At 39.3% G+C, this 11,728-nt stretch overlaps 1 non-coding gene across 1 annotated transcript; it reads left to right on the forward strand.

Annotated features, from left to right (window-relative positions):
• Positions 1 to 298: 298 nt before the first annotated feature.
• On the forward strand, positions 299 to 434 carry LOC128626936 (small nucleolar RNA SNORA48). Its single transcript, XR_008391061.1, has one exon. It is a non-coding gene; the product is annotated as a small nucleolar RNA SNORA48 (small nucleolar RNA).
• Positions 435 to 11,728: the final 11,294 nt, after the last annotated feature.

The raw sequence follows: 11,728 nt of genomic DNA on the forward strand, positions 1-11,728 counted from the left end.
ATAGTATTCGGTGGTGACTCGGTCTTCCCTCATTATTTCCCATTCCAACTACTATGAAACCTTTGCTTTTACAACACACATCTGGCCTTTACTTCTGTTCTTTACCCATTAGCCCAATATAATTCAAGTATCAGTTCCTGAAACCTCCTCGATCTTAAAAGCAGAGTTAAACCCAGGAATCATATGTCTTTGCTCCTGTATAACTTGGCCACACAGAGGATTCATAGCACACCTACATAAAAGGTCTTTTTTAGGCAAGCATCAAAATAAGAACACAAAATTAAAATATTTTCCTAGATGTCCCTGATCTGGGGAGAGTTGCACCTGGCTTGGTGGTGCTTGGTTCATATCAGCCAGAGACAAAGTAACACCTTGTTTATCCCAGGTTGGCTTTTGGTCTGTGCGCATGCCTAGTTCATGCCTTGGACACATGGTGGGGGCAAATAAATAAATAGAATATTCTTCTAGAGACCTCATCATATTCTCCCAAGATCATTTCTAAGATCCTAAGTGAGGCATTCACTGAGCTTCAGTATATGTTTCTAGATATATTTCAGGTGCCAAACTAGGAGTCTCCTAACGCAGAGTAAGAGAGAACTTGATCCAAGACAAAAAATAGGCATGCCTGAAAAAGGACCGGTAAGACCATTATGGTGATAAAGTAGTTGCACCAAGAAATGGGGATAATCCTCACTGCAGGGACTGTTAGATCAGGTGAAGGTCTCAAGGTCTGGGCGGCTCTTACAAAATGCTAAAATGTAGCACAATTTTTTGCAGATGCAGCTGCACCTAGGTGAGCTTGTCTGGTACCAAAACTGGATAAGTTTAGCTAAGTGTAAAGAACAAGTCAACATATAATTAACCAAATAGTATATGTAAGTAATGGCTAAGCCTCCCTTCAGGGAGGTAGACCTTTGGATGTGAATCTCCAGTCTCCTTTATTTGTTGGCAAGTAAGTAAAACTACCTAATAGCAACCAAGTCTCATTCTTAAGTAGAATGCCCCAAGCAGTGAACCCCTTGACTTCAGTAACAATGCTTCTGTAAGCAGAGAAGTGTTGCTACCGCTAGAAATCAGTTTAGTGGGTGGAACAGTGGGATTCACCTGTATTCAGCAGTTACTTCCATCCAGTTTATGGAGAAATTTTTCAAAAAAGTCATTTGAAAGGGCTGGAAAATAAGAACTATACAGAAAAAGGTGAAATTGGTGTTATTCAGTCTGAGGATGAAAAAATGAATTAGAGTCAAATATATGAATCAAGATGAAGATGAGTTAATCTATGGAGGAAGGAGTGGGAATAAGTGACATTTTCTTGTGGGTAGATTATGCATGAAGAAAAGTCCCTGATAATTAGAACATTAAGCAATGGAAGATTAGTAGACCCTTTGCCTAAATGTAAAAAAGTAGCCATCTGTTTATATGTGGGAACAGGATGATGACCAAAGACTCTTGGAGCACTCCTTTTTAAAAATTTTATTGTTGTTCAAGTACAGTTGTCTCCATTTACCCCCCACCCGGCAACTCCTCCCCACCCCAGCCATCCCAACCTCCCTCCCCTGATTCCACCCTCTCTTGGTTTTGTCCATGTGTTCTTTATAGTTGTTCCTGAAAATCCTTCCCCCTTTTCCTCCCATTATCCCCGCCCTCCTCCCCTCTGGTCACTGTCAGCCAGTTCTCAATTTCAGTGTCTTTGGTTGTATTTTGCTTGCTTGTTCGTTTTGTTGATTATGTTCCTGTTAAAGGTGAGATCATACAGTATTTGTCCCTCACCCCCTGGCTTATTTCACTCAGCATAATGGTGTGCAGCTCCATCCATGCTGTCTCAAAAGGTAGGAGCTACTTCTTTCCTTCTGCTGCATAGTATTCCATTGTGTAAATGTACCAGTTTTTTTAAATATATTTTATTTAGTTATTTTTCAAGTACAGTTTTTTTTTGTCTATTTCTCCCATCCCAGCCCCCCCTGCCCCGTCTCCCCACCTCCCTCCCATCCCCCCCCCCAGTCCTCATCCCTGTGTCTTTCATACTTGTTCCTCAAAATCCCTCCTCATTTTTCCCCTTAAATTCCCTTCCCTCTCCCCTCTGGTCGCTGCCCACTTGTTCTCTATTTCAGTGTCTTTGTTTTTATTCTGTTTGCTTGTTTGTTTTGTTGTTTAGCTTCCTGTTAAAGGTGAGATCATATGGTATTTGTCCTTCAATGCCTGGCCTATTTCACTCAACATAATGCTTTCCAGTTCCATCCATGTTGTTGCAAAGGGTAGTAGCTCCTTCTTTCTCTCTGCTGCATAGAATTCCATTGTGTATATGTACCACAATTTTTTGATCCATTCTAAATGTACCAGTTTTTTGATCCACTCATTTGCTGATGGGCACCTAGGTTGCTTCCAACTCTTGGCTATTGTAAATTGTGCTGCTAGGAACGTTGGGGTGCATAGGTTCTTTTGGATTGGTGTCACAGGGTTCTTAGGATATAATCCCTGTTCAACATGATGGTACTGTCTATGGCCCACACTAATTAATGGTTGAGGTAAACTGGACAGTAACTGCATAACTTTGGAGATTTGAATCAGTAGACATAGTTTAAGAACAGATTCACATCTCTTTCCCAAATTCATGTTACTGGAAAAGATTAAAATTACAGCTGTGTTCATTCTGGACATGGTGAGACCTCTTAGAAGAGAATGATGAGTTTTGCTGTTGTGCCTGTACTTAAAAGTAACCATGGAAAGATTCATGTTCTCACTTAATTTGATAAATTGCATGGGATTAACCTTATCTGCAAGACATACAACTTGACGTTTTGACATTTTGTCTGTTTGGGGATTCCCTCCACCACCACCAAATCAACACTTGTGCCATACAGCTAGGATGACCTTGTTTTCTGAAAAAGAATTGTAACATATAACTTGACAAGAACATGCTTGGGAATGCTCATATAAATTATTCAATTTGTTCATTTGATAATTATTCACTCTGTACCAACTATATGCCAAACGCTATTCTAGCTACTTAGAAAAGAACAGTGAATAAAGCATCCACAGCCCCTGCCTTCATGGAACTTATATTAACATGAGGCTAGAGAGGGGTAACAAACTACCAATATTTAAAACTAAGTCAACTGTGTATTAGTTTTATTAGATAGTAATAAGTGCTGTTGGCAAAAGGAAAGGCAAAGCCAGACAAGGCAGATGAGGCATGCTGGGGTGCGAGGAGGAAGCAGGTTGCAGGATTAAGTAAGGTGGCTAGCATAAGCCTCTATGAGAAAGTCAGGTGTGTTCAGAGACTTAAAAGAAATGAGGAAATTAGACAACTGGGCATCTCTGTGGGGAGAGAACCGTGGGTCAAGGGTTCTCTTTCAACCTATGGAAAGGCCTTGAGAAAGAAGAAGGCTGGTGTGTTCCATGAACAGCAAAGAAGCCAGTGTGGTTGGAGAAGAGGGAGTGATATGAAGAGTAGAAGAAGAGGAGCTAATTACAGGGCCTTACAGAGCACAGGAAGGGCTCTGGCTTTTACTCTGAGGAAAATGGGAGTCGTCGGAGTGTTTTGAGCAGAATGTCAGATCTGATTACTTCTTTTAAAAGATTTCTCTGGCTGTCGTGTTCAGAATAAATGGAAAGTAAGTGCAGAGCATGGTTCTGATATCCATGAATTTGATTACCACAGTTTAATTAAATAACCACATCCCTCAACAACACACTTCAAATTCCAGTTATCATTGCATATTAACTGAGTAATTGCATAAAGTGCAGATTGTGCTGATTGCTCTTTTCAGTCCACAAATCATTACATAAATAACAGATGCACATCATGATCAGTGACCAATCATGTCACTTCTTTCAGTCTGTTGGTGATTGGTGTTGGTGATTCATTTTATTCAGTTTATGCGCAGACAACAAAGCATGTACTGTGTCACCTTGATTTTCAGTAATAAACCCATGTGACATTTTAACAAAAATGGATCCTCAAAAAATGGGGAAATGGCCAACAAAGATAAAAGTTCCAGAAAAAAAAAAAAGAAAAATTGGCTGCTGTGGCTCAGTGGATTGAGTGCCAGCCTGTGAACCAAAGGGTTGTTGGTTTGATTCCTGGGTGGGGCACATGCCTGGGTTGTGGGCCAGGTCCCCAGTTGGGGGTGTGCAAGAGGCTATGACACGTTGATGTTTCTCCCCCTCTCTTTCTCCCTCCCTTTGCCTCTCTCTAAAATAAATAAAATATTTTCTAAAAATGAGAAATTATCTATTAAGTGAAATTCAAATCAAAGCTTTATTTGGGATGATGAATATACAGTGTAATATACAGATAATGGGTTATAGAATTCTATACCTCAAACTTATATAATGTTATTAACCAATGCCAACCCAATACATTCAATAAAATGCAACTTAAGAAGCTACATGGAGCCCTGGCTGGTGTAGCTCAGTGGATTGAGCACAAGCCTGTAAACCAAAGGATTATGGTTTGATTCCCAGTCAGGGCACATGTCTGGGTTGCAGGCCAGTTCCCAGCAGGGGACACACGAGAGGCAACCATACATTGTACATTGATCTCCCTCTCCCCTCTGTCCTTCCCTTCCCCTCTAAAGAAATATTTTTTTTTAAAAAAAGCTACATGAAGTTCTAGAAGAAATAGCTGACTATGGGACCATGGCAATGTCAATATTGTCACCATTCAAGAGACCCCAGATATGCAGCCAAAGGAACTTAGTGAAGGTGAACTTTCTAAAATAAATGAGGAAAGTTGTGACAAAAAAGAAGAGATATCCCAGAGGAGTTGACACCAACAAAAAGTTTACACTGAAGGAATTCTTAGAGATATATCAAAATACTGAGAGCGCAAAGGATAAAATGTGGAAAGGTGATTCAAACTTCAAAAGGAATATGGTGGTTCCCTGAGGTATGAAAAGATGTTCTCTTGTCATTGTAAGTTATCGAAAGAAGAAGGCACGTACTGTTCAAACTACTCTTGATAAGCTTATTATAAAGAAATAAAACATTTTAAGTCTCAACGTTTCTAATGTTTTAAATTAGTGTATTACATAGACATTAGTTTTACAATTTAAAAAATTCTCCTATACACTTCTAATGAAATGGACAGTAAAGGAGTTTCTAATGTTTTGACCAACAAATTTAAATGTCAAAGAACAGTCGTAATTTTTCCCACTGATCAAAATTGTTTTACACTTTTTCAGCTGGCAACCATTCTCAGCATCCTGCACTGCCTGCCATTCAGTGAGGACTGCTTGCATTTAGTGGTAATGACTGCATCTGGGGTTTCACCTTGAACGTGAGTGACTGCAGCATAGTAAAGGTGGTCTTGTCATTGAAGGCTTCTGGGTCCACCTTATCCATAGAAATTTTAGAACTTTCAACAGCTGTGAGAGATTTCTATCACTGACTTGTTAATATAACTAATCCAAGAGTCAGAAGCTTGGTAGTGTGAGGAGCAGTGCCAGGAAGGTCCCACAGTCCCACAGTCCAAGCCCTTCTTTCCCTTGTTGCTATTGAACCATAAAAGGCTGCTGTTAGAGACTGAGTCCTTTGGGTCCAGCACTGCCCCTCTAGAATCATTTTCTTAAATGTTTATTGGTTTTAGAGAGAGAGAGAAAAACACCAATATGAGAAACATTGATTGGGCATCCTATTGATGGGTGCATTGGGCATGTGCCCTGACCAGAGATTGAACCTGCAACCTTTTGCTGTAGGGGACTATGCTCCAACCAACTTAGCCACGCTGGCCTAGAATCATTTAAAATATATACTTTGAATGGTAACTATGTTAGGTGATTTATATGTTAACTAACCTTATTGAGGTAATAATTTTACTATATAGGTATATCAAATAAAATAATATATGTATGTGGAAAGCCTGATACAGTGCACTAAGAAACTATTGCAAGAAAAAGGTAGTAAGGTTCCAGAAAGATATCTGTTTAGAAAAAGGAAATAAAGTTGGCAATATGTAACAAAAGCCTTAAAAAATATTTGTTCTCTTTGACCTGATGACTACACTTGTGAGAGAGTCTATCTGAAGGGAAGTAAACTAAAAATTATGTACAAAGCCCTGGCTGCTGTAGCTCAGTGGATTGAACATGGGCCTGCAAACCAAAAGATCACAGTTTGATTCCCAGTCAGGGCACATACCTGGGTTGCCGGCCAGTTCCCAGCAGGGGATACACGAGAGGCAACCATACATTGATATTTCTCTTCCTCTCTGCTTCCCTTCCCCTCTAAAGATAAATAAATAAAGTCTTTTTTTTTAATTAAAAATTATGTACAGAATTTTTATCATATTATTTTTTATAATAAATGTTAGGAATAACAGTGGGGGAACGTATAATACATTCAAATGAAGCAACATTTTGCATCCTTAAAGTACATTTATAAAGATTAGAAATTTTACTTGGGTCATCATGAAAATATCCTGGGAAGTGTTTGTGAAATAATATAAATTGAGAAAATAAGAATACAAATTATATTAAAAAGCTTCTGCACAGCTGAAGAAACCATCAGCAAAATGAAAAGGGAGCTGACCCTATGGGAGAACATATTTGCCAGTGGTACCTCAGATAAACGTTTGATCTCCAAAATATATAAAGAACTCATTCAACTCAATACCAGTAAGTCAAACAATCCAATTAAAAATGGGCAAAGGATAGACACTTCTCCAAGGAGGACACACAGAGGGCCCAGAGACAAATGAAAGGATGCTCAGCATCACTGGCCATCAAAGAGATGCAAATTAAAACCGCAATAGATAATGGCTCACTCCGGTCACAAAGAACATAAAAAACAAATCAAACGATGTGTTAGAGAGAAAAGGGAACCCTAGTGCACTGTTGGTGGGAATGCAGACTAGTGTAGTCACTGTGCAAAACACTATGGAGTTACCTCAGAAAACTAAAAATGGAACTGCCTTATGATCAGGTGATCCCACTAGTCTGATTGTACCCTAAGAGTCCCAAAACACCAATTCAAAAGAACCTATGCATCCCAATGTTCATAGCAACATTATTTATAATAGTCAAGTCCTAGAACCAAGTTAAGTGCCCATCAGTACATGAGTGGATCAAAAAAGTATGGTACATTTACACAGTGGAATACTATGCAGCAGAAAGAAAGAAGGAGCTCCTACCCTTTGCAACAGCATAAATGGAACTGGAGAGCATTATGCTAAGTGAAGTAAGGGATACCGTGAAAGACAAACACCGTATGATCTCATCTGTAAGAGGAACATGATGAACAAAACAAACAACTGAGCAAAATAGAACCAGAGACATAAAAACAATGAACAGACTGACAGTGACCAGAGGAGGGGGAAGAGGGATAATGGTGGAAAGAAGGGGAAGGGACTAGACAAAGAACATGTATGAATGACCCACAGACATGGACAACGGTGTGGGGACTGTGGGAGCAGAGAGTGGGCTGGGTGGAGAAGGGCAAAGGGGGGAAAATTGGGACAAGTGTAATAGCATATCAAGAAAAAATTCTATTAAAAAGAATGAAAATTGTATGTACTGTGTCATCTCATTAAAAGTATGTAAAAAATCTGGAAAAAAAAAACATGCCAAAATGTTATTATGGCTACTTCTGGGAATAGGGATTGCAGGAGATTAAAACATAGAAAAAAGTGCATGCGAATTGTTAAAAAATAATAATCCCTAACAACACAGGTTCTAGAGCCAGACTCAGACTAGCTGCATTGACCTCGAGTAAGTTCCCTAGCCTTTCTGTGCCTCTGTGATCTCAACTATAAAATACAGATAATAGTCAACCTCCTAGGGGTGTTAGGAAGATTAAATGAATTAATACTCATCAAACATTGACAAGAGTTTCTAGCATATAGCAAGTGCTCAATAAATGTTACCTGTTTTTATTGACATCTATACAGATACAAAATGAAAGTTAATTTTTAACTCATTTTCTGTATTTCCACTCCTTAGGAATAATGACTGTTAACAGTTTGTTGAGAATCCATTTAGTCCTCTTTATGCAAACATACACGAGTCATTGTTTCTAACTGTATGCTACTTTACTTTTTTTTATTACTTTTTAAAGATTTTTATTTTATTTATTTTATTTTTAGAGAGAGGGGAAGGGAGGAAGAAAGGGAGAGAAACATCAGTGTGTGGTTGCCTCTCAAGCGCCCCCTACTGGGGACCTGGCCCTCAACCCAGGCATGTGCCCTGGCTGGAAATCGAACCACGATTGTTCGGTTCACAGCCTGTGCTCAGTCCACTGAGCTACACCAGCCAGGGCAAATGGCATTCTTATATACTGACATTCTTATATATGTACACAAGTACATATATACATATACACGTAAATATGTGTACATACATATATATTTAAAACAGAAGTGGGATCATGCAATTAATACCATTAAACAACTTGCTGTATTTACTAAGCAATACATCATCATAGGATGAACATTCTTGTATGTCAGTAATGCAGACATCCTAATTTTTTACAATGGCGGCAGTAGTGTTCCAGTGTATATACTGTACTTTATTGAACCATTTCCTTACTAATGAAGATTTATCTTATTCTCCAATAATCTGACCTTATAAAGGTATTTTTACATGCTTATATAAGCATTTTTGTAGGACAGATTACTAGAAATGAGATTTTTGAGTCAAAGGATATGTGCATTGATGCTACTAATAGATATTTTGAGTTTCCCCTCCAAAGCTGGGCTGGCTTGTCAGTATATAAGAATGCCATTTGCCCTCGCTGGTGTAACTCAGTGGATTGAGCACGGGCTACGAACTGAACAATCGTGGTTCCATTCCCAGTCAGGGCACATGCCTGGGTTGAGGGCCAGTTCCCCAGTAGGGGTGCTTGAGAGGCAACCACACACTGATATTTCTCTCCCTCTCTTTTTCCCTCCCTTCCTCTCTCTTTAAAAATAAAATAACATAAAATCTTTAAAAAATAATAAAATAATAAAAAATAAAGTTGTATACAATGTAACTTTAAATTTTTTAAAAGAATGCCACTTTCCTCAGAGCTTCATCCCCTCAGATATTATAAATCTTTTCAAATGTTCCTATGAAGCAATAGATGTCTCATTAGGGTCATACTTTGCATTTCTCTGATCACTATTGCAGTTGGAAGTATATATAACCCATATATATATATAATCAACATTTCCTCATCTGTGAATTAGTTGCTCAAGTCCTTGACTACGAGTTATTTTCTTTATGTATAGTTTGCTGTATTTAAAAAAAGATAAATGTGTCCTGGCTGGTGTGGCTTAGTGGACTGAGTGTGGGCCTACAAAGCAAAGGGTCATTGGTTTGATTCCCAGTCAGGGCACATGCCTGGGTTGCGGGCCAGGTCCCCAGTGGAGGCACATGAGAGGCAACCACACATTGATGTTTCTCTCCCTCTCATTCTCCTTCCCTTCTCCTTTCTCTAAAAATAAATAAAGAAAAAATAGTTTTAAAAAGAACTGTTTTGTATTCTTTAAGTAACTTTGTAATCTATTTTTTATCAGTCATAGTAGTAGAAGAAAGTATTTAATCAACCCAAAAGAAGAGAAAACTTGAATATATATATATATGTTCAAACTTGAATATATATATATATATATATATATATATATATATATATATATATATATAGTTATGAGTCTCTTTGCAGTGGAGGGGGCAAGGAAAAACATTTAATTGCTTAATTTTGTTTTCTCCATATTGAAATGATCCTTTCCTTCCCTGGGCCTCCACAATTGGAAGATCTTATTTGATAACTTCAAAATCACCATGAACCTCGAACACATTTGTCCAAGTCACTCAAGTCTAAACTTTTACATTTAACTCAATAATTCCATATTTTTTAAAGCTATCTTTGAGGTGTGTCCAGAAAGAAGTGGAGGGCTGCACAGTTATCTGATATATTTAGGCCCATTCTAACAACCCATTGTAACCGGTCAGGCAGAGGCAGATACATCTTTTTTTTCAGAATTCTTGCAGAATGACCTCATAATTGAGCTGCCTTGCAGGCTCAGTGTTGAACAATAATGAGTTTCTGAAGGGTGAGGAAGACATGTTTTGAAATACAGGCAAATAGTGCCGATTATTTACAATGTTGCCGTCAAGGGCATCTGGACTAGAATGGCTAGAAATTCTCCTGTGAGTCCAGACGGGGATGGCCATAGCGAAGAGTCGGGAGTGGCAATTCCTAGCCTTTCCTAATTGTACTTGTTTCCATTTGTCTTTATGCAAATAGCATGCTACTTGTTGGGTGGCAGAGAGGCTAGTGCAAGCATATTAAAAGCTGACTTGGTGAAAACCTAGTTCAGTGACATTTCTCCTGAATGATATTTCAGTTGCTTAAGGCGAAAAGGCATGGGGTTGGAGGCCTATCATAGCCTTAGTTATCACTAGCAACATAGGCTTAGGGTCATTTGCTGTAGCCCAACACAGTGTGTATTGAATTCAGTAAATCTGATGCCTCCCAGACCCTTTTCACTCACACGTTGCAGGTAAAAGCATGCACGATAGGTGCTCTCCGACATCTTGGTTTGGTGTCTTGACTAATCAATTCAGCTTAGCATTGTGTGTAATCTTGGATCCGCCAGTGAGCCAGTATTTACTTTGACCATAATTAGTATCAAGGGAGTGTTAATTCAGGAAACAAGTTTAGACTATTAGGATCTCAGAATTTAAAGTTTATCTAGTCGATTATCCCCCACTCCAGCCTTGAGTCTCCCTCCCAGGTCTCCCCCTGACCCTTGGCTTCCCCCAAGTGGTAAGGTAGCCTCCACTCCACTTGGAGCTCTCCAGTGCCATAGAGATCACTGTTTTATGAGATAGCCCAGTCTGTCCTGAATAGCTCTGACAGAAAATTCTTTTCATTGAACTGATTTTTTTTCTCCCAGTAGAATCAGCCCATTGAATCAGTGGGAGTCTAGAGGTGCCTTCCAGAACAGGTCTAATCTCTCTTATACATCACAGATCTGTAAATATTTTTTTCAGATTTTATTTATTCTTAGAGAGGAAGGGAAGAAGAGAAACATGGGTGTGAGAAAGAAACATCAATCAGTTGTATCTTGTACGTGCCCCAACTGGGGACTAAACAAGCAACCGAGGCATGTGCCCTGACCAGAAATCAAAACAGTGACCTTTCATTTTGCGGGATGATGCCTGGAACCAACTGAGCCACACCAATCAGGGCACAGGTCTGGAAATACTTGAAGACAGGCCCGTCTTCCTTTTCCTATAGCTCTACCATACTTGACCTTCTCCACAATTCAGTCCAGATGTTCCAAGTTTTTGTGGCTTTTCTCATAAGGACCTCCTGGCTTCTTCTCTAATCTAATCTCGTCCTCCCTGCCCGTGCCACCTGGCCATCCATCTTTTATTCCTCAAACATGCCCATGCCCATAATATTCCTGTCTCAGACCTTTATACCTTCACCTCCCACTACCAGAAATGTCATTTATAATAGCAGTGCTTCCTTACTTCTTTTTTTTTTTAAAGATTTTATTTATTTATCTTTAGAGGAGAAGGGAAGGAGAGAGGGAGAGAAACATCAATGTATGGTTGCGTTTGTGCGTCCCCTGCTGGGAACTGGCCTGCAACCCCAGTATGTGTCCTGACTGGGAATCTAACTGCAATTGTCTGGTTTGCAGGCCCGCACTCAATCCACTGAGCTACACCAGCCAGGGCGCTTCCTTACTTCTTTTAGCTCAAGTATCAGCTTCTCAGAGACACCTTCCCTGACCTTCGTC

Source organism: Artibeus jamaicensis, unplaced genomic scaffold (genome assembly GCF_021234435.1).
Source record: "Artibeus jamaicensis isolate MK-2021 breed Jamaican fruit bat unplaced genomic scaffold, CSHL_Jam_final contig_240, whole genome shotgun sequence".
Taxonomy (NCBI): domain Eukaryota; kingdom Metazoa; phylum Chordata; class Mammalia; order Chiroptera; family Phyllostomidae; genus Artibeus; species Artibeus jamaicensis.